Here is a 17555-nt window from a genome sequence, read left to right on the forward strand (position 1 = left end):
TGAGTGTATATGTCTAGTGTTGTCTATGTTGGTTAGTTATCTAGGAGAGTCTATGGTTACCTGAATGAGTTCCCAATTAGAGACAGCTGATTTCGGTTGTCTCTGATTGGGAGCCTTATTTAGGGTAGCCATAGGCTCTCATTGGTTGTGGGTAATTGTCTATGTAAGAACGTTAGTAGCCTGTATGTTTGTGCACAACGTTTGTAGCTTCACGGTCGTTTTGTTGTTTTGTTGTTTTGTTAAAGTGTTTTTGTGTCGTGTTCATCTTCGTGTTATAATAAAAGAAGATGGCATATTTTCCAACTGCTGCATTTTGGTCCGTTAATCCGCCACACGATCGTGACAGAATTACCCACCATAGGACCAAGCGGCATGGAAGGCGGCAACAGGACCTACCTACACAGGATCTCTGGAGTTGGGAGGAGGAATTGGAAAGAGATGGACCTTGGGATCAACCTGGAGAATATCGCCTCCCTCGTGAAGAGCTGGAGGCAGCGAAAGCCGAGAGGAGGCGATATGAGGAGGCAGCACGGAGACAAGGCTGGAAACCCGTGAGTACACCCCAAAAATTTCTTGGGGGGGGCCTTAAAGGGAGTGTGGCGAAGTCAGGTAGGAAACCTGCGCCTACTCCCTGTACTTACCGTGGAGAGCGGGAGTACGGGCAGACACCGTGTTACGCAGTAGAGCGCACGGTGTCTCCTGTACGCGTGCATAGCCCGGTTCGGTACATTTCAGCTCCACGTATCGGCCGGGCTAGACTGAGCGTTGAGCCGTATGTCATGAAGCCGGCCCAACGCATCTGGTCACCAGTGCGTCTCCTCGGGCCGGCGTACATGGCACCAGCCTTACGCATGGTGTCCCCGGTTCGCCTACATAGGCCGGTGCGGGTTATTCCACCTCCCCGCACTGGTCAGGCGACGGGGAGCATAGAACCAGGTAAGGTTGGGCAGGCTCGGCGTTCAAGGGAGCCAGTACGCCTGCACGGTCCGGTATTTCCGGCGCCACCTCCCCGCCCCAATCCAGTACCACCAGTGCCTCCTCCACGCACTAGCTATATGGTGCGTGTCTCCAGCCCTTTACCACCAGTGTCTAAACCACGCACCAAGCCCCCTGTGTGTCCCCAGAGTCCTGTGCGTCCTGTTGCTGCTCCCCGCACTAGCCCTGAGATGCGTGTCTCCAGCCCGGTGCCACCAGTCCCGGCACCACGCACCAGGCCTACAGTGCGCCTCAGCCGGCAGGAGTCTGCCGTCTGCACAGCGTTGACTGAACTGCTCGTCTCCCCAGCGCCATCTGAGCCATCCGTCTCCCCAGCGCCATCTGAGCCATCCGTCTCCCCAGCGCCATCTGAGCCATCCGTCTGCAATGAGCCTGCAAAGCCGCCCGTCTGCCATGAGCCTGCAAAGCCGCCCGTCTGCCATGAGCCCACTGAGCCGTCCGCCAGACAGGAGCCGCTAGAGCCGCCAGCCAGACAGGAGCCGCTAGAGCCGTCCGTCAGACAGGATCTGCCAGAGCCGCCAACCAGACAGGATCTGCCAGAGCCGCCAACCAGACAGGATCTGCCAGAGCCGCCAACCAGACAGGAGCAGCCAGATCAGTCAGCCAGCCATGAGCAGCCAGATCCGTCAGCTAGCCATGAGCAGCCAGATCCGTCAGCTAGCCATGAGCAGCCAGATCCGTCAGCTAGCCATGAGCAGCCAGATCCGTCAGCTAGCCATGAGCAGCCAGATCCGTCAGCTAGCCATGAGCAGCCAGATCCGTCAGCTAGCCATGAGCAGCCAGATCCGTCAGCTAGCCATGAGCAGCCAGATCCGTCAGCTAGCCATGAGCAGCCAGATCCGTCAGCTAGCCATGAGCAGCCAGATCCGTCAGCTAGCCATGAGCAGCCAGATCCGTCAGCTAGCCATGAGCAGCCAGATCCGTCAGCCAGCCATGAGCAGCCAGATCCGTCAGCCAGCCATGAGCAGCCAGATCCGTCAGCCAGCCATGAGCAGCCAGATCAGTTAGCCAGCCATGAGCAGCCAGATCCGTTAGCCAGCCATGAGCAGCCAGATCTGTCAGCCAGCCATGGGCCGTCCCTCAGTCCGGAGCTGCAGTCCCTCAGTCCGGAGCTGCAGTCCCTCAGTCCGGAGCTGCCATTCCTCAGTCCGGAGCTGCCCCTTACCCTGGAGCTGCCCCTTACCCTGGTGCTGCCCCTTACCCTGGTGCTGCCCCTTACCCTGGTGCTGCCCCTTACCCTGGTACTGCCCCTTATCCTGGTACTGCCCCTGACCCTGGTACTGCCCCTTACCCTGGTTCTGGTCCTTAGTCCGGAGCTGTCCCTTAGTCCGGAACTCCCCCTTAATGCAATGGGGTTAATGTGGAGGGGGGTCGTTTGGAGGAAGCCTAGGAGGTGGTTAGGTACTGTGGTGACGTGGGGACTACGACCAGAGCCGGAGCCGCCACCGTGGAGGGGAGCCCACCCAGACCCTCCCCTAGACTGTGTATGGTGCGCCCGGAGTTCGCGCCTCAAGGGGGGGGTTATGTCACGCCCTGGCCTTATTATTCTTTGTTTTCTTTATTATTTTAGTTAGGTCAGGGTGTGACATGGGTAATGTTTATGTTTTGTTGGTTTTGGGTGTTTATTTGGTAAAGGGGTTATGGGGTGTAGTAGATGGTTTTGTGTTGAGTGTATATGTCTAGTGTTGTCTATGTTGGTTAGTTATCTAGGAGAGTCTATGGTTACATGAATGAGTTCCCAATTAGAGACAGCTGATTTCGGTTGTCTCTGATTGGGAGCCTTATTTAGGGTAGCCATAGGCTCTCATTGGTTGTGGGTAATTGTCTATGTAAGAACGTTAGTAGCCTGTATGTTTGTGCACAACGTTTGTAGCTTCACGGTCGTTTTGTTGTTTTGTTGTTTTGTTAAAGTGTTTTTGTGTCGTGTTCATCTTCGTGTTATAATAAAAGAAGATGGCATATTTTCCAACTGCTGCATTTTGGTCCGTTAATCCGCCACACGATCGTGACAATATAACCCTTCCCTTTCTGTTAGATACATATAACCCTTCCCTTTCTGTTAGATACATATAACCCTTCCCTTTCTGTTAGATACATATAACCCTTCCCTTTCTGTTCTATACATATAACCCTTCCCTTTCTGTTCGAAACATATAACCCTTCCCTTTCTGCTTGTTAGATACATATAACCCTTCCCTTTCTGCTTGTTAGATACATATAACCCTTCCCTTTCTGTTAGATACATATAACCCTTCCCTTTCTGTTCTATACATATAACCCTTCCCTTTCTGTTCTATACATATAACCCTTCCCTTTCTGCTTGTTAGATACATATAACCCTTCCCTTTCTGTTAGATACATATAACCCTTCCCTTTCTGTTAGATACATATAACCCTTCCCTTTCTGTTCGAAACATATAACCCTTCCCTTTCTGCTTGTTAGATACATATAACCCTTCCCTTTCTGTTAGATACATATAACCCTTCCCTTTCTGTTAGATACATATAACCCTTCCCTTTCTGTTAGATACATATAACCCTTCCCTTTCTGTTAGATACATATAACCCTTCCCTTTCTGCTTGTTAGATACATATAACCCTTCCCTTTCTGTTAGATACATATAACCCTTCCCTTTCTGTTAGATACATATAACCCTTCCCTTTCTATTAGATACATATAACCCTTCCCTTTCTGTTAGATACATATAACCCTTCCCTTTCTGTTAGATACATATAACCCTTCCCTTTCTGCTTGTTAGATACATATAACCCTTCCCTTTCTGCTTGTTAGATACATATAACCCTTCCCTTTCTGTTAGATACATATAACCCTTCCCTTTCTGTTAGATACATATAACCCTTCCCTTTCTGTTAGATACATATAACCCTTCCCTTTCTGTTAGATACATATAACCCTTCCCTTTCTATTAGATACATATAACCCTTCCCTTTCTATTAGATACATATAACCCTTCCCTTTCTGTTAGATACATATAACCCTTCCCTTTCTATTAGATACATATAACCCTTCCCTTTCTGTTAGATACATATAACCCTTCCCTTTCTGTTAGATACATATAACCCTTCCCTTTCTGCTTGTTAGATACATATAACCCTTCCCTTTCTGCTTGTTAGATACATATAACCCTTCCCTTTCTGTTAGATACATATAACCCTTCCCTTTCTGTTAGATACATATAACCCTTCCCTTTCTGTTAGATACATATAACCCTTCCCTTTCTGTTCTATACATATAACCCTTCCCTTTCTATTAGATACATATAACCCTTCCCTTTCTGCTTGTTAGATACATATAACCCTTCCCTTTCTGTTAGATACATATAACCCTTCCCTTTCTGTTAGATACATATAACCCTTCCCTTTCTGCTTGTTAGATACATATAACCCTTCCCTTTCTGCTTGTTAGATACATATAACCCTTCCCTTTCTGTTAGATACATATAACCCTTCCCTTTCTGTTTGTTAGATACATATAACCCTTCCCTTTCTGTTTGTTAGATACATATAACCCTTCCCTTTCTGTTAGATACATATAACCCTTCCCTTTCTGTTAGATACATATAACCCTTCCCTTTCTGTTAGATACATATAACCCTTCCCTTTCTGCTTGTTAGATACATATAACCCTTCCCTTTCTATTAGATACATATAACCCTTCCCTTTCTATTAGATACATATAACCCTTCCCTTTCTGTTTGTTAGATACATATAACCCTTCCCTTTCTGTTAGATACATATAACCCTTCCCTTTCTGTTAGATACATATAACCCTTCCCTTTCTGTTAGATACATATAACCCTTCCCTTTCTGCTTGTTAGATACATATAACCCTTCCCTTTCTATTAGATACATATAACCCTTCCCTTTCTGTTAGATACATATAACCCTTCCCTTTCTGCTTGTTAGATACATATAACCCTTCCCTTTCTGTTAGATACGTATAACCCTTCCCTTTCTGCTTGTTAGATACATATAACCCTTCCCTTTCTATTAGATACATATAACCCTTCCCTTTCTGTTCTATACATATAACCCTTCCCTTTCTGTTCTATACATATAACCCTTCCCTTTCTGCTTGTTAGATACATATAACCCTTCCCTTTCTATTAGATACATATAACCCTTCCCTTTCTGTTCTATACATATAACCCTTCCCTTTCTGTTAGATACATATAACCCTTCCCTTTCTGCTTGTTAGATACATATAACCCTTCCCTTTCTGTTAGATACATATAACCCTTCCCTTTCTGTTAGATACATATAACCCTTCCCTTTCTGTTTGTTAGATACATATAACCCTTCCCTTTCTGTTAGATACATATAACCCTTCCCTTTCTGTTAGATACATATAACCCTTCCCTTTCTGTTAGATACATATAACCCTTCCCTTTCTGTTAGATACATATAACCCTTCCCTTTCTGCTTGTTCGATGCAGCCAGTACCAGCCAGTGTCTCTGTCAGCCAGTGTCTCTGTCAGCCAGTGTCTTTGTCAGCCAGTACCAGCCAGTGTCTCTGTCAGCCAGTGTCTCTGTCAGCCAGTACCAGCCAGTGTCTCTGTCAGCCAGTACCAGCCAGTGTCTCTGTCAGCCAGTGTCTCTGTCAGCCAGTACCAGCCAGTGTCTCTGTCAGCCAGTACCAACCAGTGTCTCTGTCAGCCAGTACCAGCCAGTGTCTCTGTCAGCCAGTACCAGCCAGTGTCTCTGTCAGCCAGTACCAGCCAGTGTCTCTGTCAGCCAGTACCAACCAGTGTCTCTGTCAGCCAGTACCAGCCAGTGTCTCTGTCAGCCAGTACCAGCCAGTGTCTCTGTCAGCCAGTGTCTCTGTCAGCCAGTACCAGCCAGTGTCTCTGTCAGCCAGTGTCTCTGTCAGCCAGTACCAGCCAGTGTCTCTGTCAGCCAGTGTCTCTGTCAGCCAGTACCAGCCAGTGTCTCTGTCAGCCAGTGTCTCTGTCAGCCAGTACCAGCCAGTGTCTCTGTCAGCCAGTGTCTCTGTCAGCCAGTACCAGCCAGTGTCTCTGTCGAGAAAAATTCTGAATAGTGTACCTATTGAACTGTACACAAGGAGCCATTTCATTTGCAACGGATAAAGTTAAATTGTCATACACTTGACAAGACACTGCTGCTGTCTCTGCGAAACATTTCACAGAAACCAACTAAACACTGACGATTCTGTGTCCTTTTCAAAATATTTGTAGATGACAGTGTTTTCTTTCTCAACATGTATTCAATATAGGATAATGTTACTTAAAAGGGGAATCAACATCAACGCTAATGTTTAAATAGCGAGTTTAAACCTGTAATTCCACCACTAGTCCTGCTTTCTGATGTGTTTCTGACCCCGTTGCTCTTGACTCGCACAGCACCTGAAAGCTAAAAGTCTCCCGGGTCGGTGCTGTGAACACCAGGGGCTCAGTCAACTATTGAAGCATCTACAAACCCCCCCCCCCCCCCCCCCCCCCCCCACCCCCCGTGAACCCACTATTGAATGTAGCCAGCGTGAGAGAAATGAACGCATGGATTTCTGGGGGATTTAGATAGAACCCCCTGCATGCCAACACACACACACACACACACACACACACACACACACACACACACACACACACACACACACACACACACACACACACACACACACACACACACACACACACACACACACACACACACACACACACACACACACACACACACACACACACACACACACACACACACACACACACACACACACACACCCCTCTGCTAGACTGGGTCCATCGACTGGTTACCACACAGCCAGTATATCATAGACCACATCTACGTTTCTGCCTTGGTCCAGCCACATTCATCACACTATTAGGAACCACACAGCCAACGTCACATTGCCTACTCCCAGAGGATTGTGGAGATTAAAATGTTGAAAACCTTGCTTGGTTGTTGAGTTCTATTGTTCTGTTCCGTTGTTCTGTTGTTCAGTTGGTCAGTTATTTTGTTCTGTTCTTCTGTTCTTCTGTTCCGTTGTTCTGTTGATCAGTTGGTCAGTTATTTTGTTCTATTGTTCTGTTCTTCTGTTCTTCTGTTCCATTCGTCCATTGTTATGTTGTAATGTTGTTCAGTTTTGTCGTTCAGTTGTTCTGCTATTCAGTTCTGATGTTCTGTTGTTCTGATCTTCTGTTCTTCAGCTCCATTGTTCTGTTGTTCATGTGTTCTATTGTTCAGTTCTGTTGTTCAGTTGTTCTGTTGTTCATGTGTTCTATTGTTCAGTTCTGTTGTTCAGTTGTTCAGATGTTCAGTTGTTCAGATGTTCTGTTGTTCTGTTGTTCAGTTAGGATGTTCAGTTGTTCGGTTGTTCAGTTGTTCTGATGTTCAGTTGTTCTGTTGTTCAGTTAGGATGTTCAGTTGTTCGGTTGTTCAGTTGTTCTGATGTTCAGTTGTTCTGTTGTTCTGATGTTCTGATGTTCAGTTGTTCAGTTGCTAGGTTGTTCAGTTGTTCAGTTATTTAGATGTTCTGTTGTTCTGTTGTTCAGTTAGGATGTTCAGTTGTTCGGTTGTTCAGTTGTTCTGATGTTCAGTTGTTCAGTTGTTCTGATGTTCTGATGTTCAGTTGTTCAGTTGTTCAGTTATTCAGATATTCAGATGTTCTGTTGTTCTGTTGTTCAGTTAGGATGTTCAGTTGTTCTGTTGTTTAGTTCAGTTTTCAGTTGTTCTGTAGTTCTGCCTCCAACCAAACGCCAGGGAGCTGGATGAGGATGTGAAACCAGAAACCAGAACACCCATTGAGTAGAGAAGCAGAGAACAGCCAGACCAGAATTATATCACTGTGGTGGTGGTACGAGAATAAAACACCCATCAATAGCAGGGAATAGCCAGACCAGAATAATATCACTGTGGTGGTGGTACGAGAATAAAACACCCATCAATAGCAGGGAATAGCCAGACCAGAATAATATCACTGTGGTGGTGGTACGAGAATAAAACACCCATCAATAGCAGGGAATAGCCAGACCAGAATTGTATCACTGTGGTGGTGGTACGAGAATAAAACACCCATCAATAGCAGGGAATAGCCAGACCAGAATTATATCACTGTGGTGGTGGTACGAGAATAAAACACCCATCAATAGCAGGGAATAGCCAGACCAGAATTATATCACTGTGGTGGTGGTACGAGAATAAAACACCCATCAATAGCAGGGAATAGCCAGACCAGAATTATATCACTGTGGTGGTGGTACGAGAATAAAACACCCATCAATAGCAGGGAATAGCCAGACCAGAATTATGTCACTGTGGTGGTGGTACGAGAATAAAACACCCATCAATAGCAGGGAATAGCCAGACCAGAATTATATCACTGTGGTGGTGGTACGAGAATAAAACACCCATCAATAGCAGGGAATAGCCAGACCAGAATAATATCACTGTGGTGGTGGTACGAGAATAAAACACCCATCAATAGCAGGGAATAGCCAGACCAGAATAATATCACTGTGGTGGTGGTACGAGAATAAAACACCCATCAATAGCAGGGAATAGCCAGACCAGAATAATATCACTGTGGTGGTGGTACGAGAATCAAAACACCCATCAATAGCAGGGAATAGCCAGACCAGAATAATATCACTGTGGTGCTGGTAGGAGAATAAAACACCCATCAATAGCAGGGAATAGCCAGACCAGAATAATATCACTGTGGTGGTGGTACGAGAATAAAACACCCATCAATAGCAGGGAATAGCCAGACCAGAATAATATCACTGTGGTGGTGGTACGAGACTCAAAACACCCATCAATAGCAGGGAATAGCCAGACCAGAATAATATTACTAGGAGAATCAAAACACAACCAAACACTGTCCGGTGTTCATAGCCCGTAAGGAACTAGAAGACATTCTCTTAAAACTCTGACTTTCAAAAGTTAGGAGATGAAAAAGTATTTCAGTCTGAGACTGAGAGACATTGATTTACCCCCCCATCTCAGCTCACCACCGTGTCGAAACGCCTTCTACAAAATGAGTTGAAAATGGGTGTATTTCAGTATTACAGCTCTAAAAGCCTGACAGGTTTCCCCTGCGGATCGCAGGAGATGAGGAACGTGGCCTCTAAGTCTGAGGTATTACCGCTCTCTTCCACATGATGTAACCCAAGGCATCCTAATGCAACACAGGTCACTCCTCCTCTTCCACCAATCGTTCAGAACTCAGGAAGCCTTTTCCAAATGTATCGCTTTGTGCGATCGATAGATAGCTACACCACCGACACTAATCGTTGCGCTAACGCACCTGGCACTGCGATATATATAGGAGATGCAAACGTGCCTGGTATTTTCTGCCAGACAGGGAGGCATAAGGCATTGAGGCTGACAGAGACCAGTGTGGTTAGGAAGGCTGACTGGGATGTATCTGGACACACACACACACACACACACACACACACACACACACACACACACACACACACACACACACACACACACACACACACACACACACACACACACACACACACACACACACACACACACACACACACACACACACACACTGTAGTGTTAAACACCATCCAGAGAGGATCAGACAAGTTAACCCAGCCTGCTCCCTCAGAGAGGTAAAGGTCTGTTATCATGACAAATATATATGGGATCTCACCGCATCACATCCTTGCTATGAGACCCCAGACACTGTTAACGCATGCCAAATGGTACCCTAATTCCCTATACAGTGCACTAAAATTCACACCCTATGGGCCCTGGTCGACAGTAGTGCTCTATACAGGGTACGGGGTGGTATTTGGGACGCAGAAGATGTTATTAATAGTGAAGTCTCAAACGAGAGAGGGTGCGTTGCAGTGCTAAACTTTTGGAGCTGGACTCCTTGAGATGTCTGTTGTAACTAATGTTGGAGCTGGACTCCTCAGGCTGTCTGTTGGAACCATTGTTGGGTCTAGACTCCTCAGGCTGTCTGTTGTAACTAATGTTGGAGCTGGACTCCTCAGGCTGTCTGTTGGAACCATTGTTGGGTCTAGACTCCTCAGGCTGTCTGTTCTAACCAATGTTGGGTCTATACTCCTCAGGCTGTCTGTTGGAACCATTGTTGGGTCTAGACTCCTCAGGCTGTCTGTTGGAACCATTGTTGGGTCTAGACTCCTCAGGCTGTCTGTTGGAACCATTGTTGGGTCTAGACTCCTCAGGCTGTCTGTTCTAACCAATGTTGGGTCTAGACTCCTCAGGCTGTCTGTTGGAACCATTGTTGGGTCTAGACTCCTCAGGCTGTCTGTTGGAACCATTGTTGGGTCTAGACTCCTCAGGCTGTCTGATGTAACCAATGTTGGAGCTGGACTCCTCAGGCTGTCTGTTGTAACCAATGTTGGAGCTGGACTCCTCAGGCTGTCTGTTGTAACCAATGTTGGAGCTGGACTCCTCAGGCTGTCTGTTGTAACCAATGTTGGGTCTAGACTCCTCAGGCTGTCTGTTGTAACCAATGTTGGGTCTAGACTCCTCAGGCTGTCTGTTGTAACCAATGTTGGAGCTGGACTCCTCAGGCTGTCTGTTGTAACCAATGTTGGGTCTAGACTCCCCAGGCTGTCTGTTGTAACCATTGTTGGGTCTAGACTCCCCAGGCTGTCTGTTGTAACCATTGTTGGGTCTAGACTCCTCAGGCTGTCTGTTGTAACCAATGTTGGGTCTAGACTCCTCAGGCTGTCTGTTGTAACCAACATTGGAGCTGGACTCCTCAGGCTGTCTGTTGTAACCAATGTTGGGTCTAGACTCCTCAGGTTGTCTGTTGTAACCAATGTTGGGTCTAGACTCCTCAGGCTGTCTGTTGGAACCATTGTTGGGTCTAGACTCCCCAGGCTGTCTGTTGTAACCATAGTTGGGTCTAGACTCCTCAGGCTGTCTGATGTAACCAATGTTGGGTCTAGACTCCTCAGGCTGTCTGTTGTAACCAATGTTGGAGCTGGACTCCTCAGGCTGTCTGTTGTAACCAATGTTGGGTCTAGACTCCTCAGGCTGTCTGTTGTAACCAATGTTGGGTCTAGACTCCTCAGGCTGTCTGTTGTAACCAATGTTGGAGCTGGACTCCTCAGGCTGTCTGTTGGAACCAAACTCTTAATGCTGTTGTGACCAATGCTATTTTTATCATACCACACAATTGGTGACTACAATGACATAGTAACACTGAGCAAACAACAGATATGTATAAATGTAACAGCTTTGCAAATACAGATAAGTGCAATTGGCTGACGTTATATAAGGAAAGTGTTGAATGCGTGTCAATGGAAATTGTTAACGTATTCTACTTAAGGAATGCAACGTTTAAGTGACATTTAACATTTTGCTAACCAACTTAAACATAGGTTTTAAAATATATATATTAAAACATCCAATATGCAACTATCCATTTGCATTTCTATATACACTGTAATCATATCTATATACACTGTGACATAGAAAAATACTGTTTCCATCTCTCCCCTCCTGGCCCCTCAGAAACACAAATATATTCATACAGTGGAAGCAAATTCCAATTAATATCAGCGAGTTTTGATCTGAGAAGTTAAATAGGCCAATTTCATGGAGTTTAGCGGCCACATCTGAAGCCAGTTTTTTTTCATTTGTGCAGAAAATAGGTTTGACGAAGCGTAACAGTGGTGTGAAAACACCTTTATTACCTCCCATAGTGGTTCTGAAGGAACTTTTAATCTGTGCTGCTAGTGCATTATACTGTTGAATCCATGACATACCAAGATAGATACCCATGCAGTCTGTTAAAATAACAGGGCTGAGGAGAAAAAGAAGGAGACACACACTCTCTCTCTCTCTCTCTCTCTCTCTCTCTCTCTCTCTCTCTCTCTCTCTCTCTCTCTCTCTCTCTCTCTCTCTCTCTCTCTCTCTCTCTCTCTCTCTCTCTCTCTCTCTCTCTCTCTCTCTCTCTCTCTCTCTCTCTCTCTCTCTCTCTCTCTCTCTCTCTCTCTCTCTCTCTCTCTCTCTCTCTCGGAGGAGGAGGAGGAGGATTATTATGCAGTCAGTTTTGTTACTTACACATGGAGTAGTGCACTGACACACTATTGTCCCTTTACTCCCTACATACACATAGTATAGATACTGTAGTTGAACCCTTTTCTATATATATTGTTAGATTAGACGTACCTCCTTCTATATATAGTGTTAGATTAGACGTACCTCCTTCCATATATAGTGTTAGATTAGACGTACCTCCTTCTATATATAGTGATAGATTAGACGTACCTCCTTCTATATATAGTGTTAGATTAGACGTACCTCCTTCTATATATAGTGTTAGATTAGACGTACCTCCTTCTATATATAGTGTTAGATTAGACGTACCTCCTTCTATATATAGTGTTAGATTAGACATACCTCCTTCTATATATAGTGGTAGATTAGACGTACCTCCTTCTATATATAGTGATAGATTAGACGTACCTCCTTCTATATATATTGTTAGATTAGATGTACCTCCTTCTATATATAGTGTTAGATTAGATGTACCTCCTTCTATATATAGTGTTAGATTAGACGTACCTCCTTCTATATATAGTGTTAGATTAGACGTACCTCCTTCTATATATAGTGGTAGATTAGATGTACCTCCTTCTATATATAGTGGTAGATTAGACATACCTCCTTCTATATATAGTGGTAGATTAGATGTACCTTCTATATATAGTGTTAGATTAGACGTACCTCCTTCCATATATAGTGTTAGATTAGATGTACCTTCTATATATAGTGGTAGATTAGACGTACCTCCTTCTATATATAGTGTTAGATTAGATGTACCTTCTATATATAGGGTTAGATTAGACGTACCTCCTTCTATATATAGTGTTAGATTAGATGTACCTTCTAGGTCCCGTGTGGCTCAGTTGGTAGAGCATGGCGCTTGCAACGCCAGGGTTGTGGGTTCAATTCCCACGGGGGACCAGGGTTCAATTCCCATGGGGGGACCAGGATGAATATGTATGAACTTTCCAATTTGTAAGTCGCTCTGGATAAGAGCGTCTGCTAAATGACTTAAATGTAAATGTAATGTAATGTCTATATATAGTGTTAGATTAGACGTACCTCCTTCTATATATAGTGTTAGATTAGACGTACCTCCTTCTATATATAGTGGTAGATTAGACGTACCTCCTTCTATATATATAGTGGTAGATTAGACGTACCTCCTTCTATATATAGTGTTAGATTAGACGTACCTCCTTCTATATATAGTGTTAGATTAGACGTACCTCCTTCTATATATAGTGGTAGATTAGACGTACCTCCTTCTATATATAGTGTTAGATTAGATGTACCTTCTATATATAGTGTTAGATTAGACGTACCTCCTTCTATATATAGTGTTAGATTAGACATACCTCCTTCTATATATAGTGTTAGATTAGACGTACCCTCTATATATAGTGGTAGATTAGACGTACCTCCTTCTTTATATAGTGGTAGATTAGACGTACCTCCTTCTATATATAGTGGTAGATTAGACGTACCTCCTTCTATATATAGTGTTAGATTAGACGTACCTCCTTCTATATATAGTGTTAGATTAGATGTACCTCCTTCTATATATAGTGTTAGATTAGACGTACCTCCTTCTATATATAGTGTTAGATTAGACGTACCTCCTTCTATATATAGTGGTAGATTAGATGTACCTCCTTCTATATAAATTGGTAGATTAGATGTACCTCCTTCTATATATAGTGGTAGATTAGACATACCTCCCATATATAGTGATAGATTAGACATATCTCCCATATATAGTGATAGATTAGACATATCTCCATCTATATATAGTGTTAGATTAGACATACCTCCCATATATAGTGTTAGATTAGACATACCTCCTTCTATATATAGTGGTAGATTAGACATACCTCCCATATATAGTGTTAGATTAGACATATCTCCATCTATATATAGTGTTAGATTAGACATAGCTCCCATATATAGTGTTAGATTAGACATACCTCCTTCTATATATAGTGTTAGATTAGACATACCTCCCATATATAGTGATAGATTAGACATATCTCCATCTATATATAGTGTTAGATTAGACATACCTCCCATATATAGTGTTAGATTAGACATACCTCCTTCTATATATAGTGTTAGATTAGACATACCTCCCATATATAGTGTTAGATTAGACATACCTCCTTCTATATATAGTGGTAGATTAGACATACCTCCCATATATAGTGTTAGATTAGACGTACCTCCTTCTATTTATAGTGTTAGATTAGATATACCTCCTTCTATTTATAGTGTTAGATTAGACATACCTCCTTCTATATATAGTGTTAGATTAGATGTACCTCCTTCTATATATAGTGTTAGATTAGACATACCTCCTTCTATATATAGTGTTAGATTAGACATACCTCCCATATATAGTGTTAGATTAGACATATCTCAATCTATATATAGTGTTAGATTAGACATACCTCCCATATATAGTGGTAGATTAGACATACCTCCCATATATAGTGATAGATTAGACATATCTCCATCTATATATAGTGTTAGATTAGATGTACCTCCCATATATAGTGTTAGATAAGACATACCTCCTTCTATTTATAGTGTTAGATTAGATGTACCTCCTTCTATATATAGTATTAGATTAGATGTACCTCCTTCTATATATAGTGGTAGATTAGACATACCTCCTTCTATTTATAGTGTTAGATTAGACGTACCTCCTTCTATTTATAGTGTTAGATTAGATGTACCTCCTTCTATTTATAGTGTTAGATTAGACATACCTCCTTCTATATATAGTGTTAGATTAGACATACCTCCTTCTATATATAGTGTTAGATTAGACATACCTCCAATATCTATATAGTGTTAGATTAGACATACCTCCCATATATAGTGTTAGATTAGACGTACCTCCTTCTATTTATAGTGTTAGATTAGACATACCTCCTTCTATATATAGTGTTAGATTAGACATACCTCCCATATATAGTGTTAGATTAGACGTACCTCCTTCTATATATAGTGTTAGATTAGACGTACCTCCTTCTATTTATAGTGTTAGATTAGACATACCTCCTTCTATATATAGTGTTAGATTAGACATACCTCCCATATATAGTGTTAGATTAGACGTACCTCCTTCTATATATAGTGTTAGATTAGACGTACCTACTTCTATTTATAGTGTTAGATTAGACATACCTCCTTCTATATATAGTGTTAGATTAGACATACCTCCTTCTATATATAGTGTTAGATTAGACATACCTCCAATATCTATATAGTGTTAGATTAGACATACCTCCCATATATAGTGTTAGATTAGACATACCTCCTTCTATTTATAGTGTTAGATTAGACATACCTCCTTCTATATATAGTGGTAGATTAGATGTACCTCCTTCTATATATAGTGTTAGATTAGACATACCTCCTTCTATTTATAGTGTTAGATTAGACGTACCTCCTTCTATATATAGTGGTAGATTAGACATACCTCCCATATATAGTGATAGATTAGACATATCTCCATCTATATATAGTGTTAGATTAGATGTACCTCCCATATATAGTGTTAGATTAGACGTACCTCCTTCTATATATAGTGTTAGATTAGATTTACCTCCTTCTATATATAGTGTTAGATTAGACATACCTCCCATATATAGTGTTAGATTAGACGTACCTCCTTCTATATATAGTGTTAGATTAGACGTACCTCCTTCTATATATAGTGTTAGATTAGACGTACCTCCTTCTATATATAGTGTTAGATTAGACGTACCTCCTTCTATATATAGGGTTAGATTAGACGTACCTCCTTCTATATATAGTGTTATATTAGACGTACCTCCTTCTATATATAGTGTTAGATTAGACGTACCTCCTTCTATATATAGTGGTAGATTAGACATACCTCCATCTATATATAGTGGTAGATTAGATGTACCTCCTTCCATATATAGTGTTAGATTAGACGTACCTCCTTCCATATATAGTGTTAGATTAGACATACCTCCTTCTATATATAGTGGTAGATTAGATGTACCTCCTTCTATATATAGTGGTAGATTAGACATACCTCCCATATATAGTGTTAGATTAGACATACCTCCTTCTATATATAGTGTTAGATTAGACATACCTCCCATATATAGTGTTAGATTAGACGTACCTCCTTCTATATATAGTGTTAGATTAGACGTACCTCCTTCTATTTATAGTGTTAGATTAGACATACCTCCTTCTATATATAGTGTTAGATTAGACATACCTCCCATATATAGTGTTAGATTAGACGTACCTCCTTCTATATATAGTGTTAGATTAGACGTACCTACTTCTATTTATAGTGTTAGATTAGACATACCTCCTTCTATATATAGTGTTAGATTAGACATACCTCCTTCTATATATAGTGTTAGATTAGACATACCTCCAATATCTATATAGTGTTAGATTAGACATACCTCCCATATATAGTGTTAGATTAGACATACCTCCTTCTATTTATAGTGTTAGATTAGACATACCTCCTTCTATATATAGTGGTAGATTAGATGTACCTCCTTCTATATATAGTGTTAGATTAGACATACCTCCTTCTATTTATAGTGTTAGATTAGACGTACCTCCTTCTATATATAGTGGTAGATTAGACATACCTCCCATATATAGTGATAGATTAGACATATCTCCATCTATATATAGTGTTAGATTAGATGTACCGCCCATATATAGTGTTAGATTAGACGTACCTCCTTCTATATATAGTGTTAGATTAGATTTACCTCCTTCTATATATAGTGTTAGATTAGACATACCTCCCATATATAGTGTTAGATTAGACGTACCTCCTTCTATATATAGTGTTAGATTAGACGTACCTCCTTCTATATATAGTGTTAGATTAGACGTACCTCCTTCTATATATAGTGTTAGATTAGACGTACCTCCTTCTATATATAGGGTTAGATTAGACGTACCTCCTTCTATATATAGTGTTATATTAGACGTACCTCCTTCTATATATAGTGTTAGATTAGACGTACCTCCTTCTATATATAGTGGTAGATTAGACATACCTCCATCTATATATAGTGGTAGATTAGATGTACCTCCTTCTATATATAGTGTTAGATTAGACGTACCTCCTTCCATATATAGTGTTAGATTAGACGTACCTCCTTCCATATATAGTGTTAGATTAGACATACCTCCTTCTATATATAGTGGTAGATTAGATGTACCTCCTTCTATATATAGTGGTAGATTAGACATACCTCCCATATATAGTGTTAGATTAGACATACCTCCATCTATATATAGTGGTAGATTAGATGTACCTCCTTCTATATATAGTGGTAGATTAGACATACCTCCTTCTATATATAGTGGTAGATTAGACGTACCTCCTTCTATATATAGTGTTAGATTAGACGTACCTCCTTCTATATATAGTGTTAGATTAGACGTACCTCCTTCCATATATAGTGTGGGATTAGATGTAGATTGTTTGGGGAGAGGTAATCAGGCTGGGCGCC

The 17555-nt window shown here is 42.0% G+C and overlaps 1 protein-coding gene across 1 annotated transcript in view; it reads left to right on the forward strand.

Annotated features, from left to right (window-relative positions):
- LOC129816942 (zinc finger protein 804A-like) overlaps positions 1-17555 on the forward strand; it is a 44467-nt gene that overhangs the window by 16638 nt on the left and 10274 nt on the right. The window lies entirely within an intron of this gene.

Source organism: Salvelinus fontinalis, chromosome 19 (assembly GCF_029448725.1).
Source record: "Salvelinus fontinalis isolate EN_2023a chromosome 19, ASM2944872v1, whole genome shotgun sequence".
In the NCBI taxonomy this organism is placed as follows: domain Eukaryota; kingdom Metazoa; phylum Chordata; class Actinopteri; order Salmoniformes; family Salmonidae; genus Salvelinus; species Salvelinus fontinalis.